At 46.4% G+C, this 20,584-nt stretch overlaps 2 non-coding genes across 2 annotated transcripts; both read right to left on the bottom strand.

Moving 5' to 3' along the window:
* Positions 1–13,697: 13,697 nt before the first annotated feature.
* Positions 13,698–13,769, bottom strand: trnae-cuc (transfer RNA glutamic acid (anticodon CUC)). The gene has a single exon. It is a non-coding gene; the product is annotated as a tRNA-Glu (tRNA).
* Positions 13,770–16,287: 2,518 nt separating this feature from the next.
* Positions 16,288–16,361, bottom strand: trnan-guu (transfer RNA asparagine (anticodon GUU)). Its single transcript has one exon. It is a non-coding gene; the product is annotated as a tRNA-Asn (tRNA).
* Positions 16,362–20,584: the final 4,223 nt, after the last annotated feature.

The raw sequence follows: 20,584 nt of genomic DNA, 5'->3' as shown, positions 1-20,584 counted from the left end.
TATAAGATCACGAGGGGCATAGCTGAGGTCAACATCAGCTGTTGTTTCCAGAATAGGGAGCAATCTTTTTAAGGGGAGAGGAGAAAAATTTTAAAAAGACATGAGGAGCACATTTTTAGTTTAAGAGAGTGGAGTGCGTGTCAAATGAATGTCCAGAGGAAGTAGTGAATGCAGCTACAGTAACAACATTTAAAATAAGTTTGAATAAGTGCACGAATAGAAACGTTTCAGAAGGATATGGGCCAAACATTGGCAGGTGGGACTAGTTTAGTTTGTGAATATAGTCAGCATGGACTAGTTGGACTGAAGGGTCTGTTTCTGTGCTGTATGACTCTGTAACTGTTCTGTACTGGTCTTCAAACCATTTTCTTGCCTTCCCCCAAAACCATCCACTTCTTTGTTCATCAAAGTCAAATGATCTCAGCCTTGAATACATTCAATGACCGGCCTAATTGCTGAAAGACATCCACACGTCTGAACTCACAGCTCTCAATGAGAGTTTGAGCCTGACGGTAAGTTCAGGTAACCTTTACTGCGACCCAACTTTGTTACAGCTTCAGGTCTCCACATCACAAGGCGTAAAAAAAGTAGCTTTCTTAAAAAAAAAGCACCTCAATGTTAAAATCCACACACTCACCCCCACTCCCCCCACCACACTTTCTTTATTTTTGGTCAGTTGAGTTGTCTCTTTGTAACTGGATCCTTCGTACAGCCGGGTAAAGCATGCAGCTGGGATGACTGAGTGAATCCTTTCCCGCAACGGCAGTTTCCATCACTGAAAAGGACATGAGTGAATCAGATGGGTTTTTGCCCTCTGAAAATGGTTTCATCCTTAGATTCTGAAGTCCAGATTACTGACCGAATCCCAATTCTGCCATCTGCCGCGACGGGATTCGAACCTGAGAGTCCCCAGAGCTGGGTTGTTCGCGGTGCTCGGCCATCGCTCCTTCCAACCCCCTGCGATGGCACGTGAACGCGCTGGTGCCTCCGCAGGTGGGAGGAGCAGGTGAACCGCTTCCGGCACTGACAGCAGGTGAAGGGCCTCTCTCCGGTGTGGACCCACTGGTGGGTCAGCAGTGCAGCTGACTGAGTGAACCCTCTCCCGTACATGGGGCACGTGAATGGCTTCTCTCACTTGTGGACCCACTCGTGCGTCTCCAGATGGCTGATCCGACTGAAGCCCTTCCTGCACACCGAGCAGGTGAATGTCCTCTCCCCGCTGGGAATACGTCTGTGGGTTTCCAACACGGATGGGGAAGGGAATCCTTTCCCTCAGTCCCCATATTTCCACAGTTTCCCCATTGGGGGAGCTTTCCTTGTGTTGGTCTGGGTTTGAAATTACAATCAGAACGGGGACATAGTCTTTCCCACCGTGAGGGATGAGACTTTGATTCCCCCAAGCTGAGTAAATGGTGTCAAGCACTTTTCACAGTCAGCGCACTGAATCTCCCTCACTCGGTGTTTCAGTATTCTTCCTGCCGCACCAGTGTCCAAAATCTCTCAAGCAAACAAAAGCAACAATGTCTTCTTGAATGGAATGGCTTCTGATATTCAAGTCCCAATGAATCAAGTGGCTCTGTCAGAAGTTGATGTATCATTTGTTTTCAGATTTCTTTCGGCATGTCTTCCAAAAAAAAAAATCACAAAATAAGTGATCATTGGCAGTACACTTAAACGAACATAACATAGGTGTCAGTTCCTATAGTTTGCCAGATGCCTGCTGATCACATAATACCCAGCACACAGAAACCTGAAATCCCTCATGCAGCCAGATAGGCTTAGGTGTGTTTAGAGGAAAACTTCATTCAAATCTAATCTCATCTTAAGCTAAATACGTGTACATATATATATCAATATGGCAATCCTTTCAATGCGGCTCAGTTCCATGAGAAACTACACTTTTAATTGTGAACATGAGGAAAAAAGCAATCATTTTCAAGGGTGCAAACTGCATGCGTGCCAATCTGAGGGAATACACAAGGAAAATACCTAAAAGGGAGATAGAAAGTATTTGAGCACCTTTGCAGAATCTGCTCCCTCTCTGGATTCTCTCCAGTTGCTACAAGTAAACCTCCCTGGGGTCACGCAGCCCTGCATCGGGAAGCACTGAGATGGTCAACTACGACCAGTTTACATGGAGAACACATCTCAACATTAAACAGCCTCGAGGCAAACTTCCCTTCCTTCCACTGAAAGTTCAAAACCTCTCAAAGCGAAATTCCCCAGTTAAGTTTGGAAGAATTTCTTCCAGGTGTTCACTAATCATTTCTATGAGCACTTTGTTAAAGTTTGAATATTGCGAGTTTTGAAAATTAGTGATTCTGAGCGAAATCACAGTTCGAAAAACAGAATGTGGGAATTTAGACAGAGTTTATTTTTGCACATCGACGATATGTCTGCACAACAACAAATGACACGACAGCAGAGAAGATCTTTTGACGTCATTCTCAAACGTGCCTGCCACACGCCAGATGAAAAGCTAAATACTTCTCTGGAAAAACTGCCGAGCAATGCAGGAGAATGGCACAACGCGTGCTTATTGGGATCATAACCCAAAAGAGAGACCATTCTCTCCTATTCATTCAACGTCGTCTTTAGCAGCTTTCCCGTATAACGGCGCTCTGTTCTGCACCTTGCCTTCACATCCGCTTCCCAAAAAAGCTTCGACATAAATATTTTACAATGATATACTGGCCCAATGTGCACAGTTGAGAAGAAAACCTCTGAGTGGTCTCCAGTTCTCTGTATCCTATGTTGAGGAGGGCAATGCTTGTCACTGGCCACTCGGGTGTCAGAGAAAAGTTTCGAAACAGTGGAGGGAGCCTGTTTCCGGGGGACGGGACAAACAGCAGCAGGGAGACAGAATGAGAAGCAGCTGTTCTGGAAACTCTTCGTCACTTGCAATTCTGAGAGCAATGTCAAATGTATTTCACACTGAGCAAGTCTCAGATGGCTCAAGAGGTGTGTGGTGGGGAAATAGCCGCTGTTTGGCTTGTTGGTCTAGGGGCATGATTCTCAGGTAGATTCTTTAAATGTGCAGACTTGTGCGCGGTCCTAGATTCAACAAAAATACACTCATATCAATTTACCTGAGGGAAGAGTCTCCGGTGTCCATTTCTCTCTGTCCCGACAGCACAGCATCTTTCTGTCTCTCCGTTAACAAGACCTTTGGATCAAGTTCAAAGTTGCCCATTTCCTCCGCATGACTGTAACTGACTTCTCCTGCCTCACGTAATAGTGTGAGAGAGCAGAAGAGTGAATGGGCTCTGCCTTACACCAGCACAGCTTGCAAGTGGAAACAAAATGGTTCAATTATCCACCAGTGGAGAGAGCCCGGTCCCTGGGGATGGGACAAACAGCTGCGTCCTGGGAGCAGGGAGACAGATTGCGAAGCAGATGTTCTTGAAACTCTTCGCTGCTTGCGTTTGTGGGAGCAATGTACAATGAATTTCGTACTGAGCAAGTCTCAGCTGCTTCAGGAGCTGGCTGCACCCATGGCTGGTGGCTCGTTAGTCTTGGGATGTGATTCTAGCTTTGGGTCTTCGAGCATATGCAGCCGCGTGAGAGTTCCCGCGTTCCAATCCCAGGTGAACCATTATTCCTTAAATTGACATGAGCAAAAATGCCCGATCAATTTTCTCAAAGAGCCACTTCCTTAAATAAGATCGGACTGTCTGAATTAGGGACGGTGCAGAGCTGCCATTGCAGTGAACACGGCGAAGGGAAACACGTGTTGAAAGTGAGAACAAGTATTGCAGATTTTTCGCCCGCGCAATCCGAGTCTGAATGAATCCTCCACCTGTATTACGCTCAATTCTGAGGGTGATACTTCAGGAAGCGGGGAAGTGAAGTGATTGCAGACGGCGCTGAACAGGTTAACGTGAATGGCACCGTCCTGAGGAATGTCAGCAATGAAGGGAGACTGGAAAGTTTGGGGCAGCTCTGTTTGGAGAACAGAGGGCTGAAAGCTGGTCTGATTGAAGTTTACCACGTCATGAGGGTGTCAGACAGAGGAAATAATGCAGTGAAAATGCTCCCAGGCCTGAAAGGATCGAGAACGATTTGGCAGAGATTTAAGGTCATCAGGAAAATAAGTAAAAGTGACATTAGGAAGACCGTTTTCGCACAGGGAGTGGGGTCAGTAAGTCGCTGTCTGACAGTGACAAAGAGGCAGATTCAATGGACACAAAAGGGAATTCGGTGGGCATGTTCAATGTAACAATGTGCAGATTTACAGGGAGAAGGCGACAGAATGAGACACTTATTTACATATTGTGTTGAACCAGCAGAGCTAAGGTGGGCTGCATGGCCTCAGTCTGCGCTGTCACACATTTCGTGATTCTGAGTGAAATCGGAGTTGGACAAACAGAACGTAGGAAAATTGACAACGGATATATTCTGCACAACAGGATTATCCATCACAGCAATGAAGGTGTTTTGACATCATTCTCGAAGGTCCATGCCACAATGCAGATTCAAAACGGAGTATTCCTTTGAATCACTGAGTAATTTGTTTACAGTTATTCAGTTGAGGTGAGCGGAGTTGCGCATTGGGAGCCACTCCAGTTGATAGGTCGAAGCCTTTTCTCCTGTGTGATAGTCCCACCAGCACTCCAATTTGCTGTGCTTCCAGTCAGTAGATGCAGATTACTATCCCATACTGATACACGGGCCACGATGACCCAACTGTGGTGACAAGCTTGTGAAGGTCTGAGTGCTCTTCTCCCTCTCTCTGTCTGGCTGCTATGATCCGAATCATCAAACCTGTCTTCTCCGAGATAGGATTAAACTGGTGAAGGTGAAACACATCAGTTGCGGTGTGTTCCATACGCAGGAGGCCCTGCAGTAATTCCCCCCGCTGTTTCACACAGCAGTATCCTCTCGGTGAATTATGGTTGGGAAAACAATCGATTGAACTAAATCAGTGTCCGCCATTGGATTTTCCTGACACCGTTTATAAAATTCAGGCTCACCGTTAATGTGGAGAGGGGCCGTCAGACTGTAGTTTCCGCTCCTTCTGTTGAATAAAGATAATTTTAACTGTGTCCAGAGAGAGGAAAGGATTTGCTGTTGGTGGGAAATATTTCTATCTGAACTCGCTGTCACTCTCCTGATAGATTGAAACATAAAGACGGGAGTCTCTGGATTATGTTGTAAAAATATTGGTATTATATTGCTCAATCCACAAGGTCACCAACTGAAAGAAGCGGCTTCCCAGAGAGAGACGGCTGTAATTAATCGTCGTGATGAACTGGGGGAGATGAGCACTTGGTCCACCAACGACGTCAGTGAACCTGACGTGATTCGACCACGCTACCTTCTGATCTAGGAATCAGACGCGCTACCTTTCCGCTCCAAACTCACGGATGGCGCCAGCCCTCTATTCATACTTCAGGGAAGTGATCGCACTGCAATGATTTTACATTATGAGTCACAACGGAGATCAAAAGTTAATGTCTGTTCTGTCTCTCCCCCCTCTCCTTCTGTATCGCGAAACAATTGCCAACTCTACCTCAATAAAAAGTTGAAAGAACTGTGGATGCTGTATATCAGAAACAAAAAAAAACAGGAGTTGCCGGTGACCCTTCCACAGAACTGATGGTGATTGGGAAAACGTTGGTTTATATGCAGGAGATATTGTGGGAGGAAGACGAATGCAGTAAATGACAGATCAGGACAGACCCCAAAGCGAGGGAAGAATTGTTGGACAGGAAATGGAGTTGACAACGATCTGTGTGGGAGCGTGAGTGGAGACTGTTCGTGGCTAAGAATACATAGTGTACAATGACAGACTGCGTGATAACAATGCTTGGTGTGTGTGGTCGGGACGAGGATACTATGGATTTCAGGCCCTAGAGTTATTGAATTCGATATTGGGACCGGAGGGATGTATGGTCCCCAAGAGAAATATTCGGTGTTCTTCGTTCTGCAGGTGCTGAGCTTCACCGGAACACTACAGCAATCCTGAGACAGAGATGTTGGCCAGGGAACAGGATGGGGTGTGGAATTGGCAGGCAACTGGAAGCTCAGGGTCTTTTTGCGGGCAGAACGTAAATGTTCTGTGCAGCAGTCACCCAGTTTATGCTTCGTTTTCCCCATTGTAGATGAGCCCATATTGTGAGCAGCAAATGCAGTAGACTGGGTTGTGGGAAGAGCAGGTAAAGTGCCGCTTCACCTGGAAGGTAAGTTTGGCCCTTGGATAGTGAGGAGGGAGGAGGGAAATGGGCTGGTGTCACACATTCGGCAATTGCAAGGTAAAGTGCCGTTGGACTATTGGGGTGGGAATGGGGGTAGGGTTGATGGGAATGAAGGAAGAGTTGACCCAATTTATAACTTCTGCCCATTTACTTATCCGCCAAATAGAGAAATTTGTTAAGTGTGCACAAGGAAATTTTCTAATTCACAATGAGGATGTACATACTGGCGAAGGTGCAAAAGCTAAGGGCCAGCAACCATAATTCTATTAACATTACAATAGTGATTGAAAATAATATATCAGATCTAAAGGTTGAAGTTCTAAATTGGAGGAACACTCAGGTATTAGGCAAGATGTTTCAAAAGCTGATTGGGGGCAGTTGTTCGCAGGTTAAAGGTCTGCTGGAAAATGGGAAGCCTTCAAATATGAGATAACAAGAATCCACACACAGTATATTGCTGTTCGGGTGAAAGGAAAGGCTGGTAGGTGTAGGGCATGCTGGATGACCAGAGAAATTGAGATTTTGGTAAAGATAACGAAGGATTCATACGTCAGGTATTGACAGAGAGATCGAGTGAATCCTTAGAGATAAAGACAGTACAGCATACTTCAGAGAGAAATCATGAGGGATAAAAGGGGACATGAGATAGCTTTGGCAAATAGAGTTAAGGATAACCCAAAGGATTTTTTATAAATACGTTAAGGCCAAAAGTATAACAAGGGAGAGAATAGGGCCCCTCAAAGATCACCAAGGCAGCCTTTGTGTGGAGCTGCAGTCGATTGGATTGGGTGGGGAGGGGGGTGGGGGGATACTCAACGGATTTTGTGCATCAGTGTTTACTGTGGAGAAAGGCATGGAAGATATAGAATGTGAGAAAGTAGATGGTGACATGTTGAAAAAATTCCCATATTACGGATGAGATATTGCTGGATATCTTGAAATTCATAGAAGTGGATAAATCCCAAGGACCTGATCAGGAGTACCCTAGAACTCTGTGGGAAACTGGGGAAGTGATTGCTGGGCCTCTCACTGAGATATTTGTGTCATCAATAGTCACAGGTGAGGTTCCGGAAGTCGAGAGGGTGACTAACGTGGTGCCACTATTTAAGAAATGTGGTAAGGAAAAGCCAGGGAACTATAGACCAGTGAGACAGATATCCGTGACGGGCAAGGTTTTGGAGAGAATCCTGAGAGATAGGATTTACATGTATTTGGAAAGGCAAGAATTGATTAAGGATACTCAACATGGCTTTATGCTTGGGAAATCATGTCTCACGAACATGATTGAGTTTTTTGAAGAAGTACAAAGTGGATTGATGAGGGCAGAGCGATGGACGTGATTTATATGGACTTCAGGAAGGCATTCATCAAGGTTCCACAAGGGAGACTGGTGAGCAAGGTTTAATCTCATGGCATGCAGGGACAACTCGCCATTTGGATACAGAACTGGCTAGAAGGCAGAAGACAGAGGGTGGTGATAGAGGGTTGCTTTTCAGACTGAAGGCCTGTGACCAATGGTGTACCACAAGGATCGATGCTGGGTCCGCTAGTTTTTGTCATTTATATGATTTATATGTAAACGGAGGAGTATAGTTAGTCAGTTTGTAGATGACACCAAAATTGGAGGTGTTGTGGACAGCAAAGAAGGTTACCTCAGATTAAAATGGGACCTTGATCAGATGGGCCAATGGGCTGAGAAGTGGCAGATGGAGGTTAATATAGATAAATATGAGGTGCTGCATTTTGGAAAAACAAATCAGAACAGGACTTTTACACTTAATGGGAAGTTCCTTGGAAGTGTTGCTGAGCAAAGAGACCTTGGAATTCAGGTTGATCGTTCCTTAAAAGTAAAGACGCAGGCAGATTGGGTAGTAAAGAAGGTGTTTGGTATGCTTTCCTTTGTTGGTCAGAGCATCGAGGATAGATGTTAGGACCTCATGTTGCCACTGTACAGAACATTGGTCAGGCCACGTTTGGAATATTGCATGTAGTTTTGGTCTGCTTCCTGTCAGAAAGATGTTGTGAAACTAGAAAAGGTGGAGAAAAGATTTACAAGGGTGTTGCCAGGGTTGGATGGTTGAGCTATAGGCGAGGCTGAATCCACTCTTTTCTCTGGAGCGTCGGAGGCTAAGGGGTGACCTTATAGAGGTTTATAAAATCATGAGGGATATGGATAGGGCAAATAGACAAGTTCTTTTCCCTGTGATGGGGGAGTCCAGAACTAGAGGGAATATTTTTAGGAAGGGGAGGGGAAATATATAGAATGCACTTAAGAGGCAACCTTTTCCCGCAGAGGGTGATGCATGTACGGCATGAGCTGCTGGAGTAAGTGATGGAGGCTGTATAATTACAGCATTTAAAATGCATCTGGATGTGTATAAAAATAGGAAATATTTATGGGGATTTGGGCCAAGTGTTGGCAAATCGGACTTGATTAGGTTAGGATATCTGGGCTGCATGGACGAGTTGGACCGAAGGGTCTGTTTCCATGCTGTACATCTGTGTCACTCTGTGAGACTCCATGGGATTATTGAGGAGAAAGTGAGGACTTCAGATGCTGGAAATCAGAGCTGAAAATGTGTTTCTGGAAAAGCGCAGCAGGTCAGGCACCATCCAAGGAGCAGAAGAATCGACGTTTCGGGCATGAGCCCTTCTTCAGGAAGTTTTAGCTATAAACTATAAACATTCTCTTAGTTAAACATTGTGAAGTGTGAAGCCATTGTTTTAGTCCCGAAGTTCGACCTGAGCTCCCCGCTCCCCCATCCCAGTAACCCTGTTGACAGCCTTCGTGTCACATTTAAAACTAGGATCAATAGATTCGTGAACAGTTGGGGGATGAACAGTTATAGGAAAAGGGCAGGAAAGTGCAAGTGGAGAATGTCAGATCAGCCACAATCCTATTGAATGAAGAAGCAGGCTCAAGGGGTTGAATGGCTTTTTCCTGTTCCTATTTCTTATGGTTCCCGAGCCCTTACCTCTGAAACAGGGTCCTGGCTTCAGTGTGTGCCATTACTGAGAGTGCTGATGTTCCCTTGTGTAATATCAACAACTTAGCAGCTGCTGAAACCTCTTGCTCCTTTGTTACCTCTAAACACAATATGCCAATTTGTCCAGGGGAGGTGATGGCCGAATTTATTGTCACCAGACTATTCACCCAGGTAATGTCCTGCGGACCTGGGTTCAAAACCTACCACGGCAGATGGTGGAATCTGAATTCAATATAAAACTGGAATTAAGAGTCTAATGATGAAACTGTTGTGGTTTGTTGTAAAAACTTATCTGGTTTCCTGCTCTCCGAACCTGATCTGATCTGATCTACATGTGATTTCTGATCCACTGTCAGCTGGTTGAATCTTCACTGCCCTTTCAGTCAATTCTTAAAGCTCACCTTTTTTAACTATGATGTTGCCAGAATGATTTATAGACGGCATAGGCTGGGACTTTCTTTCACTGGAGTGTAGGAAGTTGAGGGTGGAGGTGATGGAGGTTTATGAAGTCATGAGGGACAAATATAAGGTGAATAACCAGCGTCATTTCCTGAAGGGTAGGGAGTTCAATGTCTGGGAGTATATTTTTAAGATGAGAGGGAGAAGATTTAAAAAGGACGGAGGGGGGCAACGTTTTTTACATTGAAGGTGGTTCGTGTGTGGAATGAACTGTCAGAGAACGTGGTGGATGCAGGTCATGTTACAATGTTTAAAATTATTTGGATAAGTACATATGAGCCACACACAGGCAGATGGGTCGAATCTTCCCCCAGATATTCAAAGGGACAGCCAGTCAGAGGGGGGCAGGGCCATGCCTATCGTTGTTGTGTGGCATGTGTGACAGCTGCAACAAGACGTGCCAACTCCTGTGCTCAATGCTCTGACCAATGAAAGCAAGCATGCCAAAAGCCCTCTTCACCACCCTGTCTACCCATGACTCTATTTTCTAGGTGCTAATAACCCGCAACCCTAGATCTCTCTCAGTTTTGGTCCCCTTGGTGTTCTGACTTCTGACTTCTCCAACTCTGGGTTTGTGTTGAACTTGATGGGATACTTTGTCCAACTCAGCATGTTTAAACAGTATCTCTCAGAGGGATTCATCTGAAACTTTTCAGGAGGTGAGCTCAACAAGATTGAACTATTCAAAGTTACTTGGACTCTATTTTAAAGTTACATTATTACCAGTCGTCAGAGAGACATACAGCATGGAAACAGACCCTTCGGTCCAACTTGTCCATGCTGACCTGATATCCTAAATTAATCTAGTCCCATTTGACAGCACCTGACCCATATACTCTGGCAGCTCATTTCATATATATACCACTCGCTGCATGAAGAAGTTGCCCATTTAATATATTTGTCTCTTACCCTAAACCTCTGCCCTCTAGTTCTGGACTCCCCCATCCCAGGGAAAAGACCTTGTCTATTAACCTGTCTATGCCCCTCATGATTTTGTAACCTCTATTAGGTCACTTCTCTGCCTCCGATTATCCAGTGAAAACATTCCCAGCCTATTCAGCCTCTCCCTGTAGCTCAAATCCTCCAAACCCCTGCAACATTCCCGTAAATCGTTTCTCACAGAGAAGTCAACGTTTCAGTCCGAAAGAAGGGTTAATACCCAAAACCCTGACTACTCCATAAACTGGTGCTGCCTGGTTTGCTGTATTCTCCCAACCTCCTCCTTGCCTATGGCGGCGTGCAGTATGTAGTGGCTCAGTGGTTACCACTGCAGCCTCATAGTGCCAGGGACCTAGGTTTGATTCCAGCCTTGGGTGACTGTCTGTGACTAATTTGCACATTCGCCCAGTGTCTGCTTGGGTTTTCTCTGGGTGATTCTGTTTTCTTTAATAAACCAAAGATGTGCAGGTCTTGTGGATTTGCCATGCTTTCTTGCCCGTAGAGATAGGTACATTAGTCAGATGGAAATGAGTCTGGATGGGTTACTCTTCCGAGGGTCGGTGTGGACTTGTTGGGACAAATGGCCTGTTTCACACTGAAGCTAATCTCATCTGCGCTACATTTGTCACTAACGAATTACAGAGTAGACTCGCCAGGCCGAATGGCCTAACTTCTGCTCCGATGGTCTTACGGTCTTAGGTTTCTCTGGATCATTTCATTTGGCAATGTGCAGTCCCGGGCTCAATGAGCAGCAGTGTCCACTGAAAGCAAAGCTCATAGGATGGTTGAACTCCGACAATGTGGAAACAGGTCCTTCAGCCCAACACATCTGCACTGATCTTTCGAATAGTAATTCAGTCAGATCCATTTTCCTACCCTCCCTAAATTGCACACAGACCCCGACGGGTGGAATTATTCCTGGGTTCTTGGTGCCATGAGGCAGCAGTGCAATCCATGAGCCACCATGGGGTTGTGGTTGTGGGTGTAGGGCAGGCAATTGAAGTCCAGCAGAAAACTAAAACAGCCCACCTCCTCTCCCACTGCACCCACTGTCAGGACTGGCAGGATGTTCAGTCCTGGGGGGTGACCCAAGGCAGCGTCGCGGGTGTGTTCTGATTGCTGGGAGCTTTGGTGCCCCTGCTGGTGCTTCCGCAAGTTGCAGGAAAATATGAACCTCTTTGCACACTCGGGAGAGCTGAAGGGCCTCACCCCAGTGTGGACACACTGGTGCTTCAGCAGAGCGGAGGAATTCAGGGCGCACTCAGGGCAGCAAAACGGCCTCCCTCCTCCGCCACCACCTCCCGCCTCCACCACCCTGGGTGGATCAGCTGGTGCTTCAGCAGTGTGGAGGAGTGGGTAAAACCCTTCCCACACTCGGGGCAGGAGAACGGCTTCTCCCCGGTGTGGATGGACTAGTGTCTCAGCAGGGTTGAGGAACTGCTGAAGGCCTTCCTGCACTTAGGGCAACTGAACGACATCTCCCCGATGTGGACCCACTAGTGGGCCAGTAGGTCGGAAGAAAGATCAAAGCCCTCCCTGCACTCGGGGCAGAAGAACTGCCTCTCCTCATTGTGGACCCACTGGTATCTCAGCAGGTGGGAAGAACTGCTGAAGGCCATCTCGCACTTGGGGCAGGAGAACAGCCTTCTCCGGTGTGGACCAACTGGTGCGTCAGCAGGGCAGAGGAATCACTGAAGGCCTTCCCACACTCAGGGCAGCAGAAGGGCCTCTTCCCCTCTGTGGACCAATTGGTGCTTCAGAACCCTTTCAAATTTCACAATATCCTTCTGATATGAGGGAGACCAGAATTACATACAATATCCCAAAAGTGGTCTAACCAATGTCCTGTACAGCCACAACATAACTTTCCAACTCCAACACTCAGTTAGAGGATTACGAAAGCTTTCAAAACCCACAAAAAACAAACAGGAAAGAATGGAGGGAAAAATCGAATTTTTGAGAGTCAGCTTGGAAGCATCAATGAGAAATCGGCAGACCTGGTTTATTGGGTACCTGTTCTCCTTAAATATACTATATACGTATTTCTCTTGTGCTCTTCGTAATTTCTCTGTGCTGCAGTGTGGAGCGGCTCGTTGAAATAATGTCCGGTTGAATCTTCGTTTGTGGGTGTTGGGATGATTGCTTCTGTGGTTTAGTATTTGGTTTGTGTGTGTTGTTTTTCTGTCGACGCTTGTTTGAAGTTCCCCATTGACTGTTCGCTCTAATGTGACATCTAGAAATGGCACTGTGTTGATGTTCTCCTCCCCTTCAAACCAGGAGCCCCCCTCAGGCCCAAAGTCTCACCACTTGGTACACCAATATACAGACTCGTCAAAGGCCTCCACTGAAGACTAAAACATCAAGTCGAAGATTCACACCACTCCATTTCCTCCATCCAAGAATTCCTGAAAACCAAAGACACTAAGATTGAAGAGGATGTAATAATGATGTCCTTTGACATAACAGCCCTGTTCAATCTATTAACATCTGCGTGGCCAAAGAAAACTGAAGACACTACTCGAACAAGCAAAGACACAAACACAGCACCAACTTCATCAGCAAACATAGCACTGTCAACCTCGTGGAACTGTGCCTTACCACCCACTTCATATTCAGTAACATGCCCTACAAACAAATCAACGAAACATCCATGAAACCACCAGTATCAGGATTCCTAGCAGAAGCAATAATGCAGAGACTCGAACAAACAGCCCTTTCGACAATCCAACCCAAACTTTGAGTCCGCTACAGCGATGACACTTTTGTCATCAGAAAATAAAACAAATTAAAGGAAACCTACAACACCATCAACAATCTCCTTACTGGCATAAAATTCACAAAAGAGGCGAACAACAACAAAGTGCCATTTCTAGATGTCACAGTAGAGCGAACAGTCAATGGTAAATTCAAAACAGCGTCTACAGGAAAACAACGCACGCGAACCAAGAACTTAACTACAGAAGTAATCATCCCTACACATAAAAACAAAACTGAAGCAGGTCAATATTTCAACGAGCCACTACACACTGCAGCACCCAGGAATTCCGAAGATCAATAAATCACTGTGCGGCTCATTTAAGAAGACCGGGCAACCTTGCAACGCCCTGAAAATTGCTTCCCTGAGCGGGAATCGAACCCGGGCCGCAGCGGTGAGAGCGCTGAATCCTAACCACTAGACCACCAGGGAGATGCGCCAAGACGCTGACAGCTCTACTGAAAATTTCTTCCCTGCCCGGAAATCGAATCCGGGCCACGGTTGTTCGAAGGCTTTCACCTGTGCATCCATCAATGTCATTTCTTGTATCAATTGCTCCCGATGCGGTCTCATCTACATTGGGGAGACTAGAGACTCCTCGCAGAGTCAAGTCACAGCGCTTGAAGGAACACCTTCAGGACACCCGCACCAATCAACCCCATCGCCCTCTGGAACAACATTTCAAACCCCCTCCCAGTCTGCCGAGGACATGCAGGTCCTGGGCCTCCTCCATCGCCGCTCCCTCCCCACCCGATGCCTGGAGGATGAACGTCTTACCTTCCGCCTCAGATAAATTCAACCACAGGCCATCAATGCGGACTTCGCCAGTTTCCTCATTTCCCCTCCTCCCACCTGACCTCAGTTCCAACCTTCCAACTCAGCGCTGTCCTCATGACCTGTCCGACCCGCCAATCTCTCTTCCCACCGACCCGCTCCACCCTCCTCTCTGACCTGTCACTTCCGTCCCCTCCGCCATTCACCTACTGTACTATTTGATACCTTCGGCCCAGCACCCTCCAATTTATCTTTCTACCCTGGAGGCGTCATGCCTTTATTCCTGATGAAGGGCTTTTGCCCGAAACGTCGATTTTCCTGCTCCTCGGAAGCTATCTGACCTGCTGTGCTTTTCCAGCACCACTCTGATCTAAACTCTGGTTTACAGCATCTGCAGTCCTCACTTTTGCCTACCCAATAAACTCAGTGTGCCAATTACACATCAACAAACTTACACAAGCAGACACAACGTCTGCAGAGGCCCTAGCCACATTACTTTACATTAAAGACATCTGGGAAATGATGTCCAGACAACTCAACCCTCTCAGCATCATGGCAGCCCACAAACCTACCAACAGACTGAAACAGCGGCTAATGAACCTGAAATACCCGATACAAACAACCAGCAAACGAATGTAATTTACAAAATACCATACAAGGAAATATATACATGAACTCTGCCACACAGTTCTCTGTGGCAAGAAACGCTGGGATGAGAGAAGGAAGATTTTTTCAGCCAAAACGAATCAGCACTGACTGGACAGCCATTTAAAATCAACGCTGTCAGCCCAGGATGGAAGATCCGAAGGGATGTACCGTTTTCTTATTTCCTGAAGATTTACAAAGCTGAGACTGGGTTTTGGTGTTTGTTCGCTTTCCACTCCCAAGAGCCGCAGTGGTTGGGGCGGTGTGTTGGGGAAAGAGCAATGTGCCGGTGAGCAGCGTGAGGGGCTATTTCAGCTTCCCCTCCTCTGACAGCGCTGTGACTTGACTCTGATGTTCTCAGGGACACTGACTGACGCGAGACAGTGAAAGGAGTCTTGTTCCTGCAGATCGGGAATTCAAACCGTATGCCGGCTTCAGCACAATGAGAAAGATTAATTGGGGTGTGTGAAGAAGCTGTGAGCTGCATTTCAAACAGGTAGGTGGAGTCAGAAGCGTCATCCATTGCGTCTTGGCACTGTGCGTTCCTGACGCCACCATGCTGCAGAGTTCTGACGTTAACACGGACATGCGCAGCAATGGGAACATTCACAATGTGAACAACCAAAGATAATCACCGTCACTGATTCCCTTCCACAGGCTCAACTTTGTGAAGCAGTATCTTTCACTGGCAAATAAAACACCTTTGTCCTCAGGTGCCTGCTTCATTCCGATCATGACTTCACGCCCCTCACTGTTCGAGTCTCATTTCCAAATACTTGGCTCATCGCCTCAAAAGCAGCTCTGTGGGTATCTGCTTGTTCCACCCTGACATGCAGTGGGCTACAGATTCCCGACCAGTCCCAATGTGATTGAAATACTTCAACCGCTCCACTGATTTGCATTTTTAAAAAACCGTGGAGCAATCTCTCTTTCTTTTTGACGACAGTTCTCAACTGTAGTCGGCAGGGTTCACACCTGCGTGGGGAAACCGCAATGGATTTCATGTCCATCGCATTCACCACTCGGCCCATCAATACAGAACCACACTGACAGCTTCATTTCCCAGGTCTCTCTGCCTGTGGAGCTGCGAAAGAGTGAATCATTGCAGAGTTTGTTTGAATCCAATCACTTCACAGGTTTCAAAAGGGTTAAATATCTGCAAATGGCGAGTCTGGATGTTTCATCCCAAAAGATGAAATGGACGGTCAGTTGAAAACAAGAACAGAAATTGCAGGAGCAATTCAGCAGGTCAGGCAGCATCCGTGAAAAGAGAATCAGAGACAACATTTCAGAATTCTTTTTTCCCTCATCCAGGTTCAGCCAAACCTGCTGAGTTTTTCCAGCAGTTTCGCTTTCTGTCTCGCATTCTCAGCACCCGCAGTCCTTCACGTTAGAAATTCAATCAATTCAGAAACCTCTTTGTGCTTCCTCAGTGGAAAAGATTTCCGTTTGGGAAACATTTTCCTGACACCATTAAAAACGTGCACTTTCGCAGCCAAGAAAGCGGTACGAGCGAGAATAAGAAGCACTCCGTCCCTGGGTGGTTTCGAACCACCAACCTTTCGGTTAACAGCCGAACGCGCTGACCAATTGCGCCACAGAGACAGGTCGGAGTTCCAGCCGCACAGTGTCTTTGAGGACGCTACTATTCAATTCATAATTCAACCCGCCCCGCCCAAAATTGCCATTGTCTTCTATCAGTGTTACTTTTCCATAATAAAGCCTTGGACATTCAGTATGGAGACATGGGAACAGCCTGATCCCACCATCTGCAGGCACATCCATGTCACGAGGAACGAGCTCTCCTACACTGGGACCGTCGCCCTCCGAGCCTTTCAGTGTTTTGCCTCTACCCGAATTTCCTCATTGGCCCCGAGCCGAGAAGGGGTTTGAATTCCTGATGTGCAGAGAATTCCTTCAATGTCTCGGGTCAGTTCATGTCCCGAGAATATCAGAGTCAATCAGCCTCTTAAACAAAGGGACGGTGTCTGGACTGTCTCTGCTCAGTCGGACAGTTCATCCTTCATTCTCCTCTAATTCCACTTCCCAAAGAGTTTCTAAAGATTCACAAAGCTGGAGACTAGGATTTGTGTTTTACTTCCTGAACATTTTTCCACCTGCTAACTGACAATATTTTGCCAAAACCTCTTCCCCATTGTAAAATTTGCATCATGTCCAGGGATGAGCAATTTCCATTTTGTGGAGACATTCCCAATTTTGGGAATGTTCTCTTTGGAGCAAAGATGGTTAACTGGGGATTTCCAGGGGTTCTTGTCAATGATGGGAGAAGACGTGGTGTTTTCGCTGCTCGTTGGATGCTGCCTGAACTGCTGTGCTCTTCCAGCACCACTAATCCAGTATTTGGTTTTCAGCATCTGCAGTCATTGTTTTTACCATGTTGATTTTACCCCAACTGCGAATCCTCTTGCAAGGATGCCTGCCTTGAAGAAGTTTTCCTCCTCTCTCTACAAGAATCTCAGGGAGTCCCTCTCCCACTGCAACTCCCAGGTCATTTCCTCTGCTCTGAAGCTCTTCAACCATGTTGTGAAACAAACTCGGTACCATAGCCACATTTGCCTAGTTTCAAACTTCCAGCTCAGTTACTGTCTCCTTGACTTGTCTGACCTGCCTGTCTTCTTTTCCACCTATCCACTCCACCCTCTCCTTCTTGACCTGTCACCTTCATCTCCTCCCCCACTCACCCATTGTACTCTATGCTACTCTCTCCCCACCCCCACCCTCCTCTAGCTTATCTCTCCATGCTTCAGGCTCACTGCCTTTATTCCTGATGAAGGGCTTTTGCCCGAAACGTCGATTTCGCTGCTCGTTGGATGCTGCCTGAACTGCTGTGCTCTTCCAGCACCACTAATCCAGTATTTGGTTTTCAGCATCTGCAGTCATTGTTTTTACCTTAATGATCAGAAGAACCTATTGCCACTGACTAGGGTCAGTTACCAGAGGACAGGGATTACAGTTCTTTAATGGAAAGCAGCATTTGTGTAGAACAAACACAGCGAATACTGCAGAAAGCCAACGGGTAGAGTAGCATCAGTGGAAAGGTAAACAGAGCCGACGTTTTGAGTGTGCTACGGTTTTTGTTCAGAACTCAGTGTTTTGCCTCTTCCCGAAGTTGGTCCAGGTCTGTGTCTCAATTGGCAAACACATGGCAAGTGCAGTGCTGCAATGTGAAGTTAGAGCCTTTGCTGTTTAAAAAAAAGCAGTGCATTGTTGAAATGGTGACATATTGAAATGTGGAGAAAGTGAGGACTGGAGGTGAAAGTCGAAAAATGTGGCGCTGGAAAAGCACAACAGGTCAGGCAGCATCTGAGGAGCAGGACAGGGAACGTTTCGGGCACAAGCCCTTCATCAGGAATGATGTATGGATGTACTAAGGGGTCTCAGAGTCCCTCCACACCAGTCAATGCCAGTTGTCGGGCAGATGCAGCAGGCAATGAGCGAGGCAAGTGATATATTACGAAGAGGAATTGAGTTTAGAAGTGGGGTCATTGAACAATAGACAATAGACAATAGATGCAGGAGTAGGCCATTCTGCCCTTCGAGCCTGCACCGCCATTCATAATGATCATGGCTGATCATTCCTAATCAGTATCCTGTTCCAGCCTTATCTCCATACCCCTTGACTCCACTATCTTTAAGAGCTCTATCCAATTCTTTCTTAAAAGAATCCAGAGACTGGGCCTCCACTGCCCTCTGGGGCAGAGCATTCCACACAGCCACCACTCTCTGGGTGAAGTAGTTTCTCCTCATCTCTGTCCTAAATGGTCTACCCCGTATTTTTAAGTTGTGTCCTCTGGTTCGGCACTCCCCCTTCAACGGAAATATGTTCCCTCCTGCCAGAGTGTCCAGTCCTTTCATAAGCCTATACGTTTCAATCGGATCCCCTCTCAGTCTTCTAAACTCAAGGGTATACAAGCCCAGTCGCTTCAGTCTTTCCGTGTAAGGCAATCCTGCCATTCCAGGAATTGACCTCGTGAACCTACGCTGCACTCCCTCAATAGCCAGAATGTCTTTCCTCAAATTTGGAGACCAGAACTGTACACAGTACTCCAGGTGTGGTCTCACCAGGGCCCTGTACAGCTGCAGAAGCACCTCTTTGCTTCTATACTCAATCCCTCTTGTTATGAAGGCCAGCATGCTATTAGCCTTCTTCACGACCTGTTGTACCTGCATGCTTGCCTTCATTGACTGGTGGACAAGAACACCCAGATCTCTCTGAACAGCCCCTTTACCTAATTTGATACCATTGAGGTAGTAATCTGCCTTCCTGTTCTTGCCACCAAAGTGGATAACCAGACATTTATCCACATTAAACTGCATCTGCCATGCATCTGCCCACTCACCTAACTTGTCCAGGTCACCCTGTAATCCCCTAACATCCTCATCACATTTCACCCTACCACCTAGCTTTGTGTCATCAGCAAATTTGCTAATGTTATTGCTGATACCATCTTCTATATCATTTACATATATTGTAAAAAGCTGCGGTCCCAGCACGGATCCCTGCGGTACCCCACTGGTCACTGCCTGCCATTTCGAAATGGAGCCGTTAATCACTACCCTTTGTTTCCTATTAGCCAACCAATTCTCTATCCAATCTAGTACTTTGCCCCCAATCCCGTGCGCCCTAATTTTACTCACTAACCTCTTGTGTGGGACTTTATCAAAAGCTTTCTGAAAGTCCAGGTACACTACATCCACTGGATCTCCCTCGTCCATCTTCCGAGTTACATCCTCAAAAAATTCAAGAAGATTAGTTAAGCATGATTTCCCCTTCATAAATCCATGCTGAATCTGTCCTATCCTGTTACTATTATCCAGATGTGCCGTAATTTCATCCTTTATAATAGACTCCAGCATCTTTCCCACCACTGAGGTCAGACTAACTGGTCTATAATTTCCTGCTTTCTCCCGCCCACCCTTCTTAAAAAGTGGCACAACATTAGCCGCCCTCCAATCCTCAGGAACCAACCCCGATTCTATTGAACTCTGGAAAATAATCACCAGCGCATCCACGATTTCCCGAGCCACCTCCTTCAGTACCCTGGGATGCAGGCCATCAGGTCCCGGAGACTTATCAACCTTCAGACCTAACAGTCTCTCCAACACCAAATCCTGGCAAATAGAAATTCCCTTAAGTTCAGGTCCTTCAGCCACTGTTACCTCAGGGAGATTGCTTGTGTCTTCCCCAGTGAACACAGATCTGAAGTACCCATTTAATTCCTCTGCCATTTCTTCGTTCCCAGTAATATATTCCCCTGCTTCTGTCTTCAAGGGCCCAATTTTTGTCCTAACCATTTTTTTGCCTTGGACATACCTAAAAAAGCTTTTACTATCCTCCTTTATATTCTTGGCCAGTTTACCTTCGTACCTCATTTTTTCTCTGCGTATTTCCTTCTTACTAATCCTCTGTTGTTCTTTAAAAGCTTCCCAGTCCTCCGTTTTCCCGCTTATCTTCGCTAAGTTATACTTTTTCTCTTTTAACCTTATATGTTTCTTTACTTCCCTTGTCAGCCACGGCCGCCCATGTCTCCTCCTGGGATCTTTCTTCCTTTTAGGAATGAACTGATCCTGCATCTTCTGCATTATACACAGAAATATCCGCCATTGTTCCTCCACGGTCTTCCCTGTTAAGGTATTAAACCATCGAACTTTGGCCAGTTGCTCCCTCATAGCTCCATATTTCCCTTTATTCAACTGAAATATTGTCACTTCAGATTGTACCCACTCCCTCTCAAATTGCAGATTGAAGCTTATTGTATTATGATCACTACTTCCCAATGGCTCCTTCACTTCGAGGTCACTGACCA

The sequence above is a fragment of the Chiloscyllium punctatum genome, chromosome 36, assembly GCF_047496795.1.
Source record: "Chiloscyllium punctatum isolate Juve2018m chromosome 36, sChiPun1.3, whole genome shotgun sequence".
Lineage (NCBI taxonomy): Eukaryota > Metazoa > Chordata > Chondrichthyes > Orectolobiformes > Hemiscylliidae > Chiloscyllium > Chiloscyllium punctatum.
This window is presented reverse-complemented; position numbering and strand designations above follow the sequence as displayed.